This window comes from Suncus etruscus, chromosome 8 (genome assembly GCF_024139225.1).
Source record: "Suncus etruscus isolate mSunEtr1 chromosome 8, mSunEtr1.pri.cur, whole genome shotgun sequence".
In the NCBI taxonomy this organism is placed as follows: Eukaryota; Metazoa; Chordata; class Mammalia; order Eulipotyphla; family Soricidae; genus Suncus; species Suncus etruscus.
Genome location: NC_064855.1, coordinates 67,038,946 through 67,054,868, shown reverse-complemented (window position 1 = coordinate 67,054,868; position 15,923 = coordinate 67,038,946). Strand labels below are relative to the sequence as shown.

Here is a 15,923-nt window from a genome sequence, read left to right as displayed (position 1 = left end):
AAAGAGGTGGCAGAAGAGTTCACAGACCATATCTTTATCAGCAATGGAAGGAGCTTTTAGCTGGACTGTGACTGCCACAGCAGGGGTTCTTTCATTTGAACAAAACTGAAAACAAGGGAACCCCTGTTAAGTCCTGCTTTCACCCAGGTAAGGCTTGCTACCTCTAGTACCCAGCTTAATCATTGTCCATCAAGCTGGAGCTCCATTTCTTTCAGCCTTATCTTAGTACCTGCCACCACCACTCTGATTAAAATGCTGCTACCACTTAATCTACTTTTTGGTATGTTTTTAGCATCAAACTAAGAGAACTTGCATTCATACTGAACTGGAAGTATTTTTTTTTCTCTGTGCTCTAATTACAAAGCCGATCAAGTATCAAGTGGTTGGCCTAAGTCTATCTTCCCTATAAAGTTATCTTATTTTGTGCATTTAATTTTGAAAAAGAGGCTTTTAGGATTATAAAAGAGATATCTGCACCATTCAGGACTTTACACTTCTAGTGAAGTATAGAAGCTGGATGACTTTAACCTAATGTGGAAGTAATGTGTAAAAGTCTAAAGCACGGTGATAGAAGTACAAGGACAGTCTCCCAAAGAGCAGAGACTGAAAATAAGCAGAGTTGTAGTAAACTGGTCAAGACACAGAGCACATATAGGTAAAGCATCATTTAAGGTTCGTAACTACATTTCAGTCCCAAGAACCCCCAATCCAAGGGAAATGGAGTGGGAAAAAGAATAGTGGATGTAGGAATGAGGAATGAAATGGAGGAATTTCCAGGGGTAGTTAGGTAAGCTAATAGAGAAGACCCAGGGGGACAGAGAAATAGCACAACAGGTGAGGTACTTGCCTTACATGCAACCAAGCTAGGTTTGGTCCCCAGCATCCAGAGAATCTGATCTAGCAGGTTGAAACAGTAGATCATTTCTGAGCCAGAGAAACAGTATAGCATTGAGACAATACAGCAGGCAGGGTGATTGCCTTGCACATATCCAACCAAAATTTGATCTCCAATTCCCACACACCCACCCCCTCAAGTCAGGAGCAATTTCTAACTGCATAGCCAGGAGGAACCCCTGAGCATCACCGAATGTGGCCCAAAAAACAAAAACAAACAAACAAAAAACACCCTAAAACATAACCATCCTCAATATATCCAAATAAAGGATAAAAGAATAATTTACTACAGTCCTATTACTTGGAGGCAGAAAAGTGGAATGTAACAAGATTTTGGATTTGATGACCAGAGTCCCAGGAACGTTATTAAAGATTCCTGATCCTAACGTCAAACATCTAATCAAGAATCTCCAGGGATAGGAAAGTGTAGATTAAAACTAACAGCTACTTCTACTTATTCAGCATTAACTATGTGCTAAATATTCTTTGTAGATATCATCTGATTTTTGTTCCATAGCAACATAGTTGACCAGGATTTAAAGAAGTTAGGTGATGTGTGAATGGTAAAAGGTGGCACCAAGTTTCAATATTGGAGGCCTATATGAATATTATCTGTGCTCTGAACCAGAGTATTTTGACTCCTGAAAAATTCTTTTCCATCTCCAATATATCAAATCATTTTGAGGCTGCTAGATGTGAGCATAACTGTGCAACCTTTCAAAGTCACCTTTAGCCATGAAAATGAATTAAAATAAACTAATTTGTTATAAAAATAACTGATTTATTGTTGTTTTACTAAATTAAAATGAAATTTCGTATGAAAGTGCATTAAAACAATTTTCCATTACTGGATTTTAAATCAAGTAAACATCTTTTACTATAAAAAGTTTACAATAAATTAAATGTATACATATAATTTTCCCACATAAAATAAAGTTGATACAATACTTAATAATTTGCTGTCTTGTCAGTTCTTCACTGATAACAATGCTCCTTTTCCTTTTATTTAAAAAAATAGGGAATGTTTCATGAATTTATGTGTCATCCTTGCACAGGGGCCATGCTAATCTTCTCTGTATGGTTCCAATTTTAGTATATGTGCTGCCAAAGCGAGCACTTCTTTTCGTTTTTCTATTTCTCCTGTTCAGAGCCATATCATAAAACTTGCAGACTATAGTTTTATTATTCCATTTTAACAATCTGATTCAAAATTCTATTTAGTCAAATCAAAACAAACTCATCCTGTATATTTTGCTTCAAAGCTAACTGACCCGATATTTTTCCTTAATGTAATTAATTGCCTATTATTCAATTATAAACCTGTTAATGATTACAAACACATACAGGAAAAACTTCCAATCTTCACATGACTTTCAGATTTTTAACTGCTACTTGCCCACTCAACCCTATAATCTTTACTTGTATGTACCTCTGAAACATTTTAATGCAAAAAAACAATTGCTAGCTTTTAGAGAACACCCTAAACACAGCTCAAGACTTATTTCTGGCTCTGTGCTCAGGGATCACCTCTTGGCAGTGCTCAGATGACCATAGTCAGTGTCAGAGACTGAACCAGGTGAGCCACATGTAAGGCTAGCACCTTAACAACTGTTCTCTCCCTCTCTCCTTCTTTCTCTTTCACTCTCTCTCTCACTCTCCTTTGCTCTTTCACTCCCACTCTCTTTGATCCAAAATTCTTCCTTAAAAACAATATTTAAATGTATCTTACAATTTTATCTAATGAGGGAAAAGTCCAACTGTGGGTTATTTAAATTCTTTTTGAAAGATTCTAGATGAGGGGCTGGGAAGGTGGCACTAGAAGTAAGGTGTCTGCCTTGCAAGCGCTAGTGTAGATTGTGGTTCAATCCCCCGGCATCCCATATGGTCCCCCCAAGCCAGGAGCGATTTCTGAGAGCATAGCCAGGAGTAACCCCTGAACGTCAAACAGGTGTGGCCCAAAATCCAAAAAAAAAAAAAAAAAGATTCTAGATGAGTTAAATGTTCAAATTAATTTTTAATTACTTTTTTGGTTTCTTTGGGCCACACCCAGTAACAGGGATCACTCATGATGGGGGCTGGAGGACCATACATGGTACCAGGGATCGAACTTGGGTCAGCTGTGTACAAGGCAAGCTCCTCACCTGCTATATTATCTTTCCAGCTCTAAATGCTCAAATTTAATAACTCTTCCAATGAGTTGCTTGTTTATAATTCTTAAACATTTTGTAAAAAGAATAGAAAGATGTTCTTAACACAGTAAAGCTCTCACATCTGATCTCTTGGCTAACTTCAGAGTTAGAGTTGGTTTTATTTCAGTGTATTCAGTTACTTAGAAACAGCTATAGCACCAATAGGGAGAAGTTAGGTTGTTCCTTAAAGCATAAATATTTTATGAAATTCACAAAACCAGTCTGAAAAAGATTTAACTTAAAATTACATAGCACTTTATCAGAGAAAATATATGTACATTCTAAATTACAAGCTAGGGACATCTATTCCTCTATTTCAGGTATAAAATTTCTACCTCTCTGCTCCTACTCGTTAAAAAACAAAGAAAGATGTACTGCCAAGGTAAAGGAAGAAGATCGAATGTCTGTGCTTTTAGACTCATTTCAGGTTGAGCTATTTTCCAGCCATTTCCCATATCTGCTCTGGAATACTTTTATAAGTGCTCTGAAGGCTAGAGATTAAATATAGTAGGTACCTTGCAAGCAATTGATCCAGGTTCAATCTCTAGTATCCCATATGGTCACCTGAACACTGCCAGGAACAATTCTTAAGTGCAAAGCCAAGAGTAATTCCTGAACACAGACAGGTATGGCCCAATAATAAAAAAATTTTTTCTTTAAAAGTACTGAGATTCTGGGCCCGGAGAGATAGCACAGCGGCGTTTGTCTTGCAAGCAGCCGATCCAGGACCAAAGGTGGTTGGTTTGAATCCCGGTGTCCCATATGGTCCCCCATGCCTGCCAGGAGCTATTTCTGAGCAGACAGCCAGGAGTAACCCCTGAGCATCGCCGGGTGTGGCCCAAAAAAAAAAAAAAGTACTGAGATTCCAGGAGTGATAAGAAGAAAAACCTTTGTAAGCGGTTGTCATCATGTAAAATCTGCAAAAGCAGGAAAGTGGCAAGCAGGAGGAGAACAAGTTAAAGAGCCAGAAAAACACAGCATAGTCTAGAGCAGAGCTCCCAAATTTCTCTGGTCTACTGCCCCTTTAGACCTTTAGACCCTTTAGAAAGAAAAAATTTTACTCAAGCATTCCCCTGGAAATCCACCTTCTTTAAAAACCAGAATGTGACCTAAAAATGCACCAGAAGGTACTTTGATCCTCCTAACTGTACCAGCACTCTTCCAGGGGACAGTATTGCCCACTTTGGGAAGCACTGCAGGAAACTATATTCTTTTCTTCAATCTTACAAAACCTAAACCAACCATAACCAATCAAGAAGCTCTGAGTGCTTCTATGAGGTAAAATTGATTCCGCAAAAAACAGCATCTACAAGTAAACAAACAAAATTCCAGATGACAGGAAACTTAACAATCAAGACAGAAATGCTTTCAGGCAGATTTCATTAATCAGATCAGGAGTCACACTATCACCAGGCCAACGCATTTGTAACCAACATGATTTCACTCATATAGATCATGCACAATTCACAGTCTAAAATATTAATCCCCAGATTTTCTTTTTAAGTTGTTCCCTAAGTAATCACATTAGTTAATAATGTGCCTCATACTTCAAAACTCAACTGTACCTAGTTAGGGATTTCCTTCACCAGAGAGAACTTTGAGGAAGAATTTTTAAGTCCTCCTGGGTCATTTTTCTTCCCCTGAACGCCACTCAGAGCTGCGACTGTGCACACGTCAGACACGCAAGCATGTACACACACACAAACAACCAGGAAAAACAATTTTAGTTAACTTTGCGAAAAACCAACCATGCTCTACTACACCTGGATCTGACCCTTGACATCATTTATTTTGTCTTAATAGGGAAATATACAGATAAGCAAAGAGCAGGATGACGTCAGACTCAGCTTTTAAGTGTCCAGAGCCCAGAGTATGCTGGGGTCAGTACTCACATTCCCTCCACACCACTTATCTCTTCATCTTAAACACAAATCCAATAAATGATACTCAACTTACCCATTAATAAAGACTTCATTCTATTCTAATACTTAGAGTTAAGGAAACCATGGGTAGAGTTTGGAAAGTGTTTCATAAGAAAGTTGAAATTTAAAAGTTGTTGCATTTTAAATGCTTTACAGCTAACTACATAGAAAACTCTTGATTTTAGATAAACTGAAGCTTTGCTGCACAGCGAAGCAAACTGAATCAATAAAACTACAATCCTGCCACCTTGTGGTGCCTACTCAAAAAGAACTTCAATTCATACTTTAAAATAAATGTTGGTATTTGTAAGAGATTTACTTAGAAATTTAATTTAATAATTTTAGAAATCATTAATGTAATATGAATAGCTGAAATCTTAACTAATGCTTCACTAGAAACCATTAAGTTGTCGATATTGGGCTTAATGAAATTGTTTTTCAATCTAAATTAGGACCAGCATTAAGTATTGCACTTGCCTTACACATACCCAGGTTTGATCCCCAACAACAATGGTCCCGAGCACCACCATGAGTAATTCCTGAGTGTGAGCTAGACGGAACTCTGAGACTGCGGGTTCTGGACCCTAACTCAAAAATGATCAAAATTAAATTCTGTCTTTGACAGGGAGAGAGAATACAGGGGACAAGACACTTGTCTTGCACTTGGCCAACATAAGTTTGACCCTGGCACCACATGTAGTTCCCTAAACCCTGCCATGAGCAATTCCTGAGCACAGAGCTAGGAGTAAGCCCTGAGCACTGATACGTATGGCCAAAACATAATATTCTCCCATTAAATTAAATATTAGAGATATTAATTCAAATAAGATATATTGAAATGCACCTGTGAACACTTAAAACTCACAATGCATTTTTTACATCAGTTACAGACAGAACTTTCACACTGTTAAAATAATGGAATGGCACAAAAATTTAATGTCCAGTACAAAGAATTGCTTGATCAACTGAAACTGTGAAGCTGAAGTGCCCAAACTTATTTAGCTTACCACGCTTTAAGAAAAAAAAAAAATCTCAGTGCCCTCCTGGGAATCTACCTCTTTAAACAAACATAAAGTACACCAATTTCCCAAAAAGTTACAACCCCCTAGGATGGATCTACTTTGGGCAATATTGAAGTGTTTCTCACCTTTGCCCCATCATAGCTCCCTTCCTACCTTGTTTCCTTTCTATGTTCCCCCACTTCTTACCACAAGGCCCTCTCTAGTCTTCTACTATCCTCCCCCCCCCCCACTTTGCTCTCCTTTCACCTATGTCCCACTGGAATATGGGGATAGGGGCAGGCGCAACACTGGAGTGATACAGGAATGCTATAGTAGCATCTTTTAAAAAATGTTGCTATGGTTAGCTTCTGCATTACCTTCATTTAAGGTATTGTTTTAATTCCTAAATTGTTCAGGCTCTTCAACAAAGCAAATTAAGGACATCACGTTTCTCAACAACATACTGACACAAAAGGTTTTAAAACAGTGAATAAAAATAGGGTACCACTGATATTTTCAGAGCACTGGCTCTGTAACAATTCCTTCAGAACATTCTCAAATAATGACTGTCTCCTTTGACATATAAAGTACTAGAAGTTAATTTCATAAAAATATGAACATCAAATACATAAAAATAGAAAGACAGCAACCTCATGTTGAACCATCAAAAAATTCTATTCATGTTGGTGAAACTATTCTATTGCTCGGTGAAATAACTAATGTCTTTTAAGATTAGCTATAAATTTGTACCAATTACTTTACCTGATCTCTCTCTTAATAAACTTCACAAGCACTTTCCAGACCAATTACTGTAATTATCCCCATTTCATGACATGATCACTCAGCATCCAATGATCTCCCAGAAAAGTAAATTTTTCTTTCTCCTCACCCCATTCACCCATTTAAGAGGTACTCTTGGCCTCTACCAGAGAAGACCTACCACTGCTTTGGCATTGACTGACTCCAAAGAGTACTCCCAACACCCAGGTGACTCAGCAACAGTCTGCATGCAGAGCAGATAGCTCTGCATTTAATGATATGCTGAAACTAGAGGATGCTCCACATCAGCCTGACATCAACGAAAGAAATGCACAGAATCCAGAGTCTTTAAATATAAAAGTCTGATACCAACTATAGCTAAAGTGTGAAAAAGTTTCACTGGGACCTTGAGAATGACTGGAGTTGGATAGACTGGTATGCCTGGAACCCAGAGTCTGTCTTATGCCAATAAACTTCTGGGGTGAGGCCTCTTTGTAATCAAGTCAAGGATTTTTTTTTCCCATTATCTCCATTTTTCTGGACCTATGCAAACATTGGCGATTGCCACTATCACACCTTTACTATATTTTTTTACTCTTATCCTTTAAGGAAAAAAATACAACTTACTGAACTTAAAAACAAATTACTGTAGTAGAATGCCTGTCTCGAAAATAGGCAGGGGATGAGAAGGGGGGAGGGGATAATGCTGCACTGGTGAAGGGGGGTGTTCTGGTTATGACTGTAACCCAAATTTGATCATGTTACTTAAATAAAAAATATATTTAAAAAAAAGAGGTACTCTTGGTAACATGCCATGTATACCAGATGCAAAGGATAAAAATATGACAGGCTTCTGTCTCGAGTACAGGTGTAGGGGGGTGGGGAGGAGGGAGATCTGGGAAATTGGTGGTGGGAATGTTGCACCGGTGAAGGGGGGTGCTCTTTACATGACTGTAATCATACAACTATAATCATGTTTGTAATCACGGTGTTTAAATAAAGATAAAAAAAAATATGACAGGCTTCAACATTTTCCTTAAAACTATATTTTAACAAGAGAGACATAAAGACTCTGTGCCGGTATTTCTGGCAGATTTATGCACTGAATATATGGGAATTGTGGAAGAAATGTAGTTTCATTCTGAGGTATCCTTTTTGTTCATTGTTTACCATTCTCAAAATCATTCTCCAAATATAATTTTTACATTTTAAGTGTGTGCTTATTTTTAGTATTGTCTTATACTACAAAGAGTAGAGTGAAAAAAAAGTACAAAATAAAATAAATAACTTATTATTTATCAAGAAAGTTTTTTTAACAAATGGCTTATCCAAATATGTATGCAATTATATAAATAAAATCCAAAAAAAAATAAATAAAAAGGATTTTGCCATGGATTATTATGCAAATAAATACTTTAAACTTTATAACTTTCAACCATAAAGTTAAAATTTCTAAATAACACCTTAAGGGCCTTCCAGGAAAACAAGGATATCCATTTTTTTTAACTATGTGCCCATCAACTTTTAAAGCTCTGAACAAATCTTTACTGCATCTCTCTTTCAATTTCTTGATAAAGATTTTAGTTTTTTCTCTAAAAATTCTCTAACTCAAATTTTTGAAGTTCCTCTAGAAAATCTTCACTCAAATTGATTCCAATATTAGACTCAGTAAAATTGTCAGTAAAAATCTATTAGTTAAAATATAAACACATAATTTAAGTGTACATATAATTCCATTTTTATGTTATTAAACGTAAGGTAAATTTTTATCCTTTATACAACATAAAGAGAACTTTCTATTTGCTTATGTTTTCCTACTTAGGAAAATTTTTTTTTTTTTTTTTTTTTTGGTTTTTGGGCCACACCCGTTTGACGCTCAGGGGTTACTCCTGGCTATGTGCTCAGAAATCGCCCCTGGCTTGGGTGGACCATATGGGACGCCGGGGGATCGAACCGCGGTCCTTCCTTGGCTAGCGCTTGCAAGGCAGACACCTTACCTCCAGCGCCACCTACCCGGCCCCGACTTAGGAAAATTTTAATTAAATATTTTATGAGCATAGATTGTTCTTGAATTAACAATTAGGTGAATTCATTTAACATACCAAATATATCAAATACACATTGAAAGTACAGAATGAGGCACTAAAATACTGGGAGCCTACTCTGGCTGACTAATTATAAGTATAAGCTATCAACTTCAGTCTCTTCACTGTAAAATAAGAAACAAATACTTGCTTTATCTCTCACACAAATAATTTCAATAATCCAAATAAAATGTTATGCACTTACATTTATTGAGCTGCTTCCAGACCCAAAAATCAGAGCAATCTTACAAAACAGGTATATAAATACTGTTACAGTTTAAGTAAAAATTCATTCTATACATCCAAAATATTGTCAATTCACCATTATTTTTAGTTACATACTTATATGTAAATCATAAATCCTATTTGGTATATTAAAAGTGTCCTTAAAAAATCATCACAAACCAATTCTTTAAAAATAATATCTTAAGGGACTGGAAAGATAGTACAGAAGATAGGGCATTTACCTTGTACAAGGTTGACCTGGGAACTCATTTGGTCCCAGGTATCCCATAGTCTCCAAATTTGCCAGAAGTGATCTCTGAGCTCAGAGCCAGGAATAAGCTCTACACACTGTTAAATGTGGCCCAAAAATCAAACCAAACCAAACCAAACCACCAACAACAACAACAACAAATACATACATATATATATGGTAGGAGACTGGAGCATTGTATATATATATTGTCCCCTACCATTGCTATTTATATTGATTATATTTATACTGATTATATATATAGGAAATCTGGTAATAACTACCAACAGTACTCCATACTCACTAGGCCTCAGCCTAGCAAAGCAGAGGACCTTCAAGGTCTAACCCAGGCCTTGCATTTGCTAGGCATAGATCCTACTGCTTGAGCTATATATGCTCTTGGCTCCAATGGATGGTTTTTAACCTTCGATGCGAACTTTTAATATTCAAGAATTACAGGTTTGATTATAAAAGACTTGGGTCCAATTTGCCCAGTGTCTTTTGCTCTGCTTCCCTTTACATATAAGAAATTATAATGATTTTCGTACTAGGAACAACCAGTCATATGAACATTGAGTAGAATAAAATATGATCAGACTTAAGCACCAAACCCAACATCAACGACACCAAAATCGATACCCAATTTACAACAAGCTATACACAAAAGACCTCTCACACTAACAGTCCAAGGGGCAAAGGGGGAAGGTATGGGATATGCATGCTAGGAACAGGGGTGGAGGAAGTACAACACTGCTGCTGGTGGGAATACCCCTTATTCTTTGTCACTATGTACCTTAAATATTACCGTAAAAGACTTGTAATTCACTTTGATCACAATGAAATTATTAAAAATGAAACTATATTGACTTTCTACAGTAAACTAAATATAAAGTCGCTATCACTACTTGCTCTAATTTTAGTCGCTTCAAGGACTCATTTGGAAACTCAAGACACTTCAAAACGACAAGTCAGAATTAGTTTTTTAACTACAAGAATTCATATCAGCTTAATATAAACTTCTAAAGCATTTTCAAAGTCAATTCAAAAGGAATTCAACCAGGGAGTGCAAACAATGATTTCACTAGTTATGCAACTAAGTTTTTTAAACCAAGAAACTTGACACCATTTATCTCTAGCTACACATCAGAAGGGGGAAATTCCCTATTTCATAAGCAGCAAATAATACTCCAATTGGTTTTAAATAGTTTTTAAGATGTGCGGCAAGTAGGAAGAACAAAAATGGCTGAAGCCGAGTTAATTTCGCCCTCCGAGATGGAGATGGAGATGGAGCACCAACTGCCTCGGAGGCATTCAGCCAGTTTTGCTGGGAGTAACCCAGGAACAATTTATCCACCATTACCACCAGATACTCACAGCGGGTCTATCACTGGACTACAGAAAAATGTTTCATGATCACATACACCACGTACCCTTTCTCGGGCCTCTTCCACGTAGGCCCAACTGACACTCCCAAGGTACCAAGTCCTCCCAGGAAGTAGATCCAAAGTTCCACTAGGCCCTCGAGGCAGTTTCTATTTAAAGGGGCAGTGACCCAATTCATCTACCATGACCCACTGCTTTCCGGGAACCTCAAAATACTATGGATATAGCCATTTGCTAATTTCCGAGGGATTGATAAAGCCCAAGAGATTTTCTTTGGGTTGTCTTCAAGTGGTTCAAGTAAATAATATAGGTAAATAAGTAAATAATTTATTTTCTCTTCACTCCCAAATCAGAAATATCTAGTGAGGTTCGTTTCCAAGAATGTTTTAAGGTTTGTAGAAGAAAAAGGCTTTCGGTAAGGACTAAAGAATGGAAGGAAGATTGGCAAAAAAAAAAAAAAAAAGACGAGCCTAGGAAAAGAGGAAGAGTGAGAGCGGAGGTGCAGGAGGGGAGGTGAAAGGGGAACAACAGAGTTAAAGAGAAAAAGGAAGAGTAAAGAAGGAAAAAGAGGTTGAAAATCCAACAGTGAAGCAAAGCAGAACTGAAGTCTGCAGCTCTGGGAAGATAGAGATAGACTAACTGCCAGGTAGTGTTTTCATTCCTTAGAGACTTCATACTTCCTGCATTTTGGGTCTTCTTTAATCCTATAAATAGAATTCTGCACTAAAGCAGAGGTAGAGATGAAATGAGAAATAAAAATAAAATAACAACAACAAAAAAGAAAACAACATAGTTCATTTGCTTTTCTCCTAAATAGAAAGCAAAGCAACTCCAGAATAATGGAGAAAAATCTGGTAAACTTCTGGTAAAGCAAAGTCAAAGGAAATGTCATAAATAAAAGCAAGATGATGAAACTAACAAAACTATTCAAATAGTACATGTAGAACAAATGTAATTAAAATGTTTAAAAGTTTGATCTTTAAAATAAGAAAAACTTTAAAATATTAAAAAAGTTGTATTTTGAGGTCTGGAGAGATAGTTTGGGGGTAAGATAGTTGCCTTACTGGCGCCAACCCAGGTCAATCCCCTCAATGCAAATTGCCAGGAGTGATCCCTTAGTGCAGAGCCAAGAATAGCCCCCTAAGGACCACTAGGTAAGGATCAAACCTCCCCACACACACAATTTTCCCATTGAATTTATAAATCTAAGAAATTTGTGAGAGAGAAATATAAAGCAAAGTTGTCATCAATAGCACAGAAGCAGACATTTTAAAATATGACTTGAAAATGAATAATAGTAATAATAGTATATGTTAAATGTTTGGTTGCAATTTAACCAAAAGGTAAAATACACAGTAGTCAAGAGCATTAAAATAAAGCTGAAGTTTTAGTGTGATACAGCTTTATCAAGAAAATGAATAGACCCAATAAAATGAATAGACTTAAACTAATAAAAATAACACTAAAATAGGGCCGAAGAGATTGCACAGCAGTAGGGCATTTGCCTTAGATGCAGAAAGACGGTGGTTCAGATCCCAGCATCCCATATGGTTCCCCAAGCCTGGCAGGAGCGATTTCTGAGCATCGAGCCAGGAGTAACCCCTGAGCACTGCTATATGACCCAAAAAACAAAAAAAAAAAAAAACAAAAAAAAAACAACTCACTAAAATAGAACACCTATACCAAGTTCTCAATAAATAATAAAAATAAACAAATCAAGTTTAAAGTTGATTCTGAAAACAAAATTTAAAGTCTAAAGTTATTTCTGAGAAAGAAAGGAAAAAAATTACAAAACAGATTGCTAGGGGCCAGAGTGGTGGCACAAGCCATAAGGCGTCTGCCTTGTGTGTGCTAACCTAGGAAGAAACACAGTTTGATCCCCTGGCATCCCATATGGTCCCCCAAGCCAGGAGTGATTTCTTAGCTAATAGCCAGGAGTAACCTCTGAACATCACCGTGTGTGGCCCAAAAACCAAAAACATGGTAAAATAAGCTATATAGGCATGTGGAAGGGGAAAGAAAGTATCTAGATTAAATAAGTAAATTGAGATATAAAATTTAGTGAAACATTTTGAGAGTAAAATCTCAATAGTCCTAGACTGCCATTAAAAATAAAATTAAATCAATAATGAAGTTTTCACAAGTAGAAAACCTAGACTAGAGAAGTTTACCATCATATATTATCAGTTGTTCTGGCCCTACCTGCTATCTAGTCTTGCAGGAGTCAAGAGGATCTGTAAAGATAGAGCAAGCAAAAGGTAGGACTCTTGCTTGCTCACGGCTGACCTGGGTTCAATCCCTGCCATCCCATATGGTCCCCTGAGCACTGCTCAGAGAAATTATTCAATTCTTGAGTGCAGAGCCAGGAGTAACTCTGAGCTTTACTGGTTGTCACCAAATGAGAATGAGAGCAAGTGAGAATATGAGAGCAAGAGTGAGAGTGAGTAAGGGGGAATTAGGGAGGAAGGGGAAGAGAGAGAGAGAAAGGAGAGAGAGAGAGAGAGAGAGAGAGAGAGAGAGAGAGAGAGAAAGGAGAGAGAGAGAGAGAGAGAGAGAGAGAGAGAGAGACTACAAGAGCCACCCAGAGTTGCTCTATCCAGTGAAGCAGTGAAGATGACTAAATCTTAGCGCATGTCCAGAAGAGAAAAAGAAAGTGACAGCAGGTGCATGCAGTTGATAGCAAAGAGCTGCAGGGATCCATGCAAGACACTCACTAGTCCTCCACAGAGCACTGGATAGAGGAATAGGCACCCACATTACCAAGTGGAAGCAAACATAGCCATCAAATAAATAATAATTGCTTGAAAACTCAGCTATATTTTAATCCTAACAGAAGATGTATCAGCCACAAGGGCTATGGAGTTTCCAAAGATGAGCTAAAATAAGATTTAGGGCAGAATATACACATTAGGTATTACTCAGAATCTATTAAAACTATTCCAATATTATATAATTTACAAACTATGAAACAACATTTATAACTTACTTCTGGTGCTCTAAGACAGAAAATACATAGAGATTTAAAAAAATGTTAGACACGGGGCTGGAAAGATAGCACAGTGGCAGGCCATTTGCTTTGCACGCAACTGATCTAGGATGGATGGTGATCTGAATTCCAGCATCCCAGGCATCCCATATGGTCCCTCGTGCCTGCCAGGAGAGATTTCTGAGCGCAGAGCCAGGAGTAACTCCTGAGCGCCACCAGGTGTGACCCAAAACAAAACAAAAAAGTTAGAAGGGCTAGAAAGATAGTAAGTGGGCAGCACTTGTCTTTTTACACAGCTGACCCAGATTCAATCCCCCAGTCCTCCCAGGAGTGATCCCTGATGAGAGACTAGAGAAAGTTCTATACAATACTGGGAATGGCCCAAAAACTTAAGAGTGACTTATGACTTTCTTCCTTTTATGATTTATCATGCAATAAAAGGTACCCAGACATCAAAACAGGGATAAAGTGCTCAATTTAAGAGTGGTGACAATTATTTATAAACCAAGTGATCCATGATCGATCCATGATCTCACGCATGGATTGTCAACAGTAAATGACTTATACATGAAGCCCATCTTTAATTTTAACATCATAATTCACTGAATATAATTTGTTGTTTTTAAATATCTAATAATTACAAATTACATTAAAATTCTTTTTATAATCTCTTAAAGATTTTACTGAGAAAAGATTACATTACTACTATATTTAGTGCAGTACTATTCACAACAGTCAAGGCACTGAAATCACCTAAATGTTCATCAAGAGGGGCAGGAGCAACAGTGGATAGTGGACAGTGTGCTAGCCTTGCACATGGCTGGCCTGGGTTTGATCCCAGGCATGAGTGCAGGGCCAGAAGTAACCCAAGCATTGCTGGGTGTGGCCCCAAAACAAACAAACAAAAAATGTTTATCAAGAGATGACTAGAAAGGACCAGCCAATGGTCCTCAAACTTTTTAGACAGGGGGCCAGTTCACTGTCCCTCAGACTGTTAGAGGGCCGGACTATAGTAAAAATAAAAACTATGAACAAATTCCTATGCACACTGCATATATTTTATTTTGAAGTGAAGAAACAAAATGGAACAAATACAGTATGTGGCCTGCAGGGTGTAGTTTGAGGACCACTGAGTCCTAAAGGAATAGTACCATGGCTTAGCATGCCTGTGATTGTGAGCTCAATTCCTGATTCACTACATGTGTGAAGCCTCTTCCTGGAAGCTCTGCTGTTTCAGCTCTAGTTTTAGAAGTTCTGCTATCTGATCCCCAAAACTTTCAGTGCCACCAAAACTTTGTCACATCACAGTCGACTAAGCGTGCTATGGCCAGGAAGTGACCTCCACCAAACATTAATCATAACAACTAGGAGTGTGTCCCCCAATATGCACACATGCAAATACAACAACTAAAAGTGTATAAAATCTCCACATATACTGTTGCTCAGTGTGCAAGTATCACAACCTGATGTGTGACCCCCCAACAAGTACCACCAAGCACTACCACGTCATGTGCACAATCCCAGTCATCACACCACTGTGTCAACAACAACAAAGTAGGGAGTAAACCATAAACTGTTATATTTTATTTTATTAATAAAAATCTTAAAAAGGTAACTGGATGAAGATGATATGCTGCTATACATATTCAGCAGATTCCTACTCAGCTAGTGAAAATAAAATCTTGTCCTTTACAACAGTATGAAAAAAAATTAAGGTGATTATGTTGAGAATTCAGTAAGAAAGAAAAAGGTCCATATTGGAACATTTCACTCATGAGTAGAATATAAAGAAACAAAGCAAATGAACTAACAAAACACAGTAAAACACCTTGTAGACGAAAGATCCAAAAGCGGGTAACCAGAGGGAAAGGGTAAGGGCACAAGGAAGGACGATATAGGGCATCAATTTGCTACTGATAAAGGGTACTAAAGTGTTGGTGGAGGATGCAGTTTAGTGTGTGTTTATATATATATATACACATACATACATACATATATATAATCAAGATATATCTCAAGTTTTGAAAATCAATGGCAAAATTCTTTATGCTAAACTTAAGTTTATCATATAATACTATAAATGCAAAATGGATTCACCATATGTGAACAGTTTCTGATATAACAACAGCTGCCTTTCATCTTCGGACTTAAGCATCATAATGTAGATGTGTATGGCATAGCACATCCAAGTCTGGATCTAAGCTGCTTCCTCTGTAAGCTTTTCCTACAC

The 15,923-nt window shown here is 37.3% G+C and overlaps 1 protein-coding gene and 1 non-coding gene across 2 annotated transcripts in view; both read right to left on the bottom strand.

The window, feature by feature from the left end:
* Positions 1-15,923, bottom strand: part of TSC22D1 (TSC22 domain family member 1) — a 121,654-nt gene that overhangs the window by 20,936 nt on the left and 84,795 nt on the right. The gene's annotated exons all lie outside the window — the stretch shown is intronic.
* LOC126016903 (U6 spliceosomal RNA) lies at positions 1,905-2,011 on the bottom strand. The gene has a single exon (XR_007498588.1). It is a non-coding gene; the product is annotated as a U6 spliceosomal RNA (small nuclear RNA).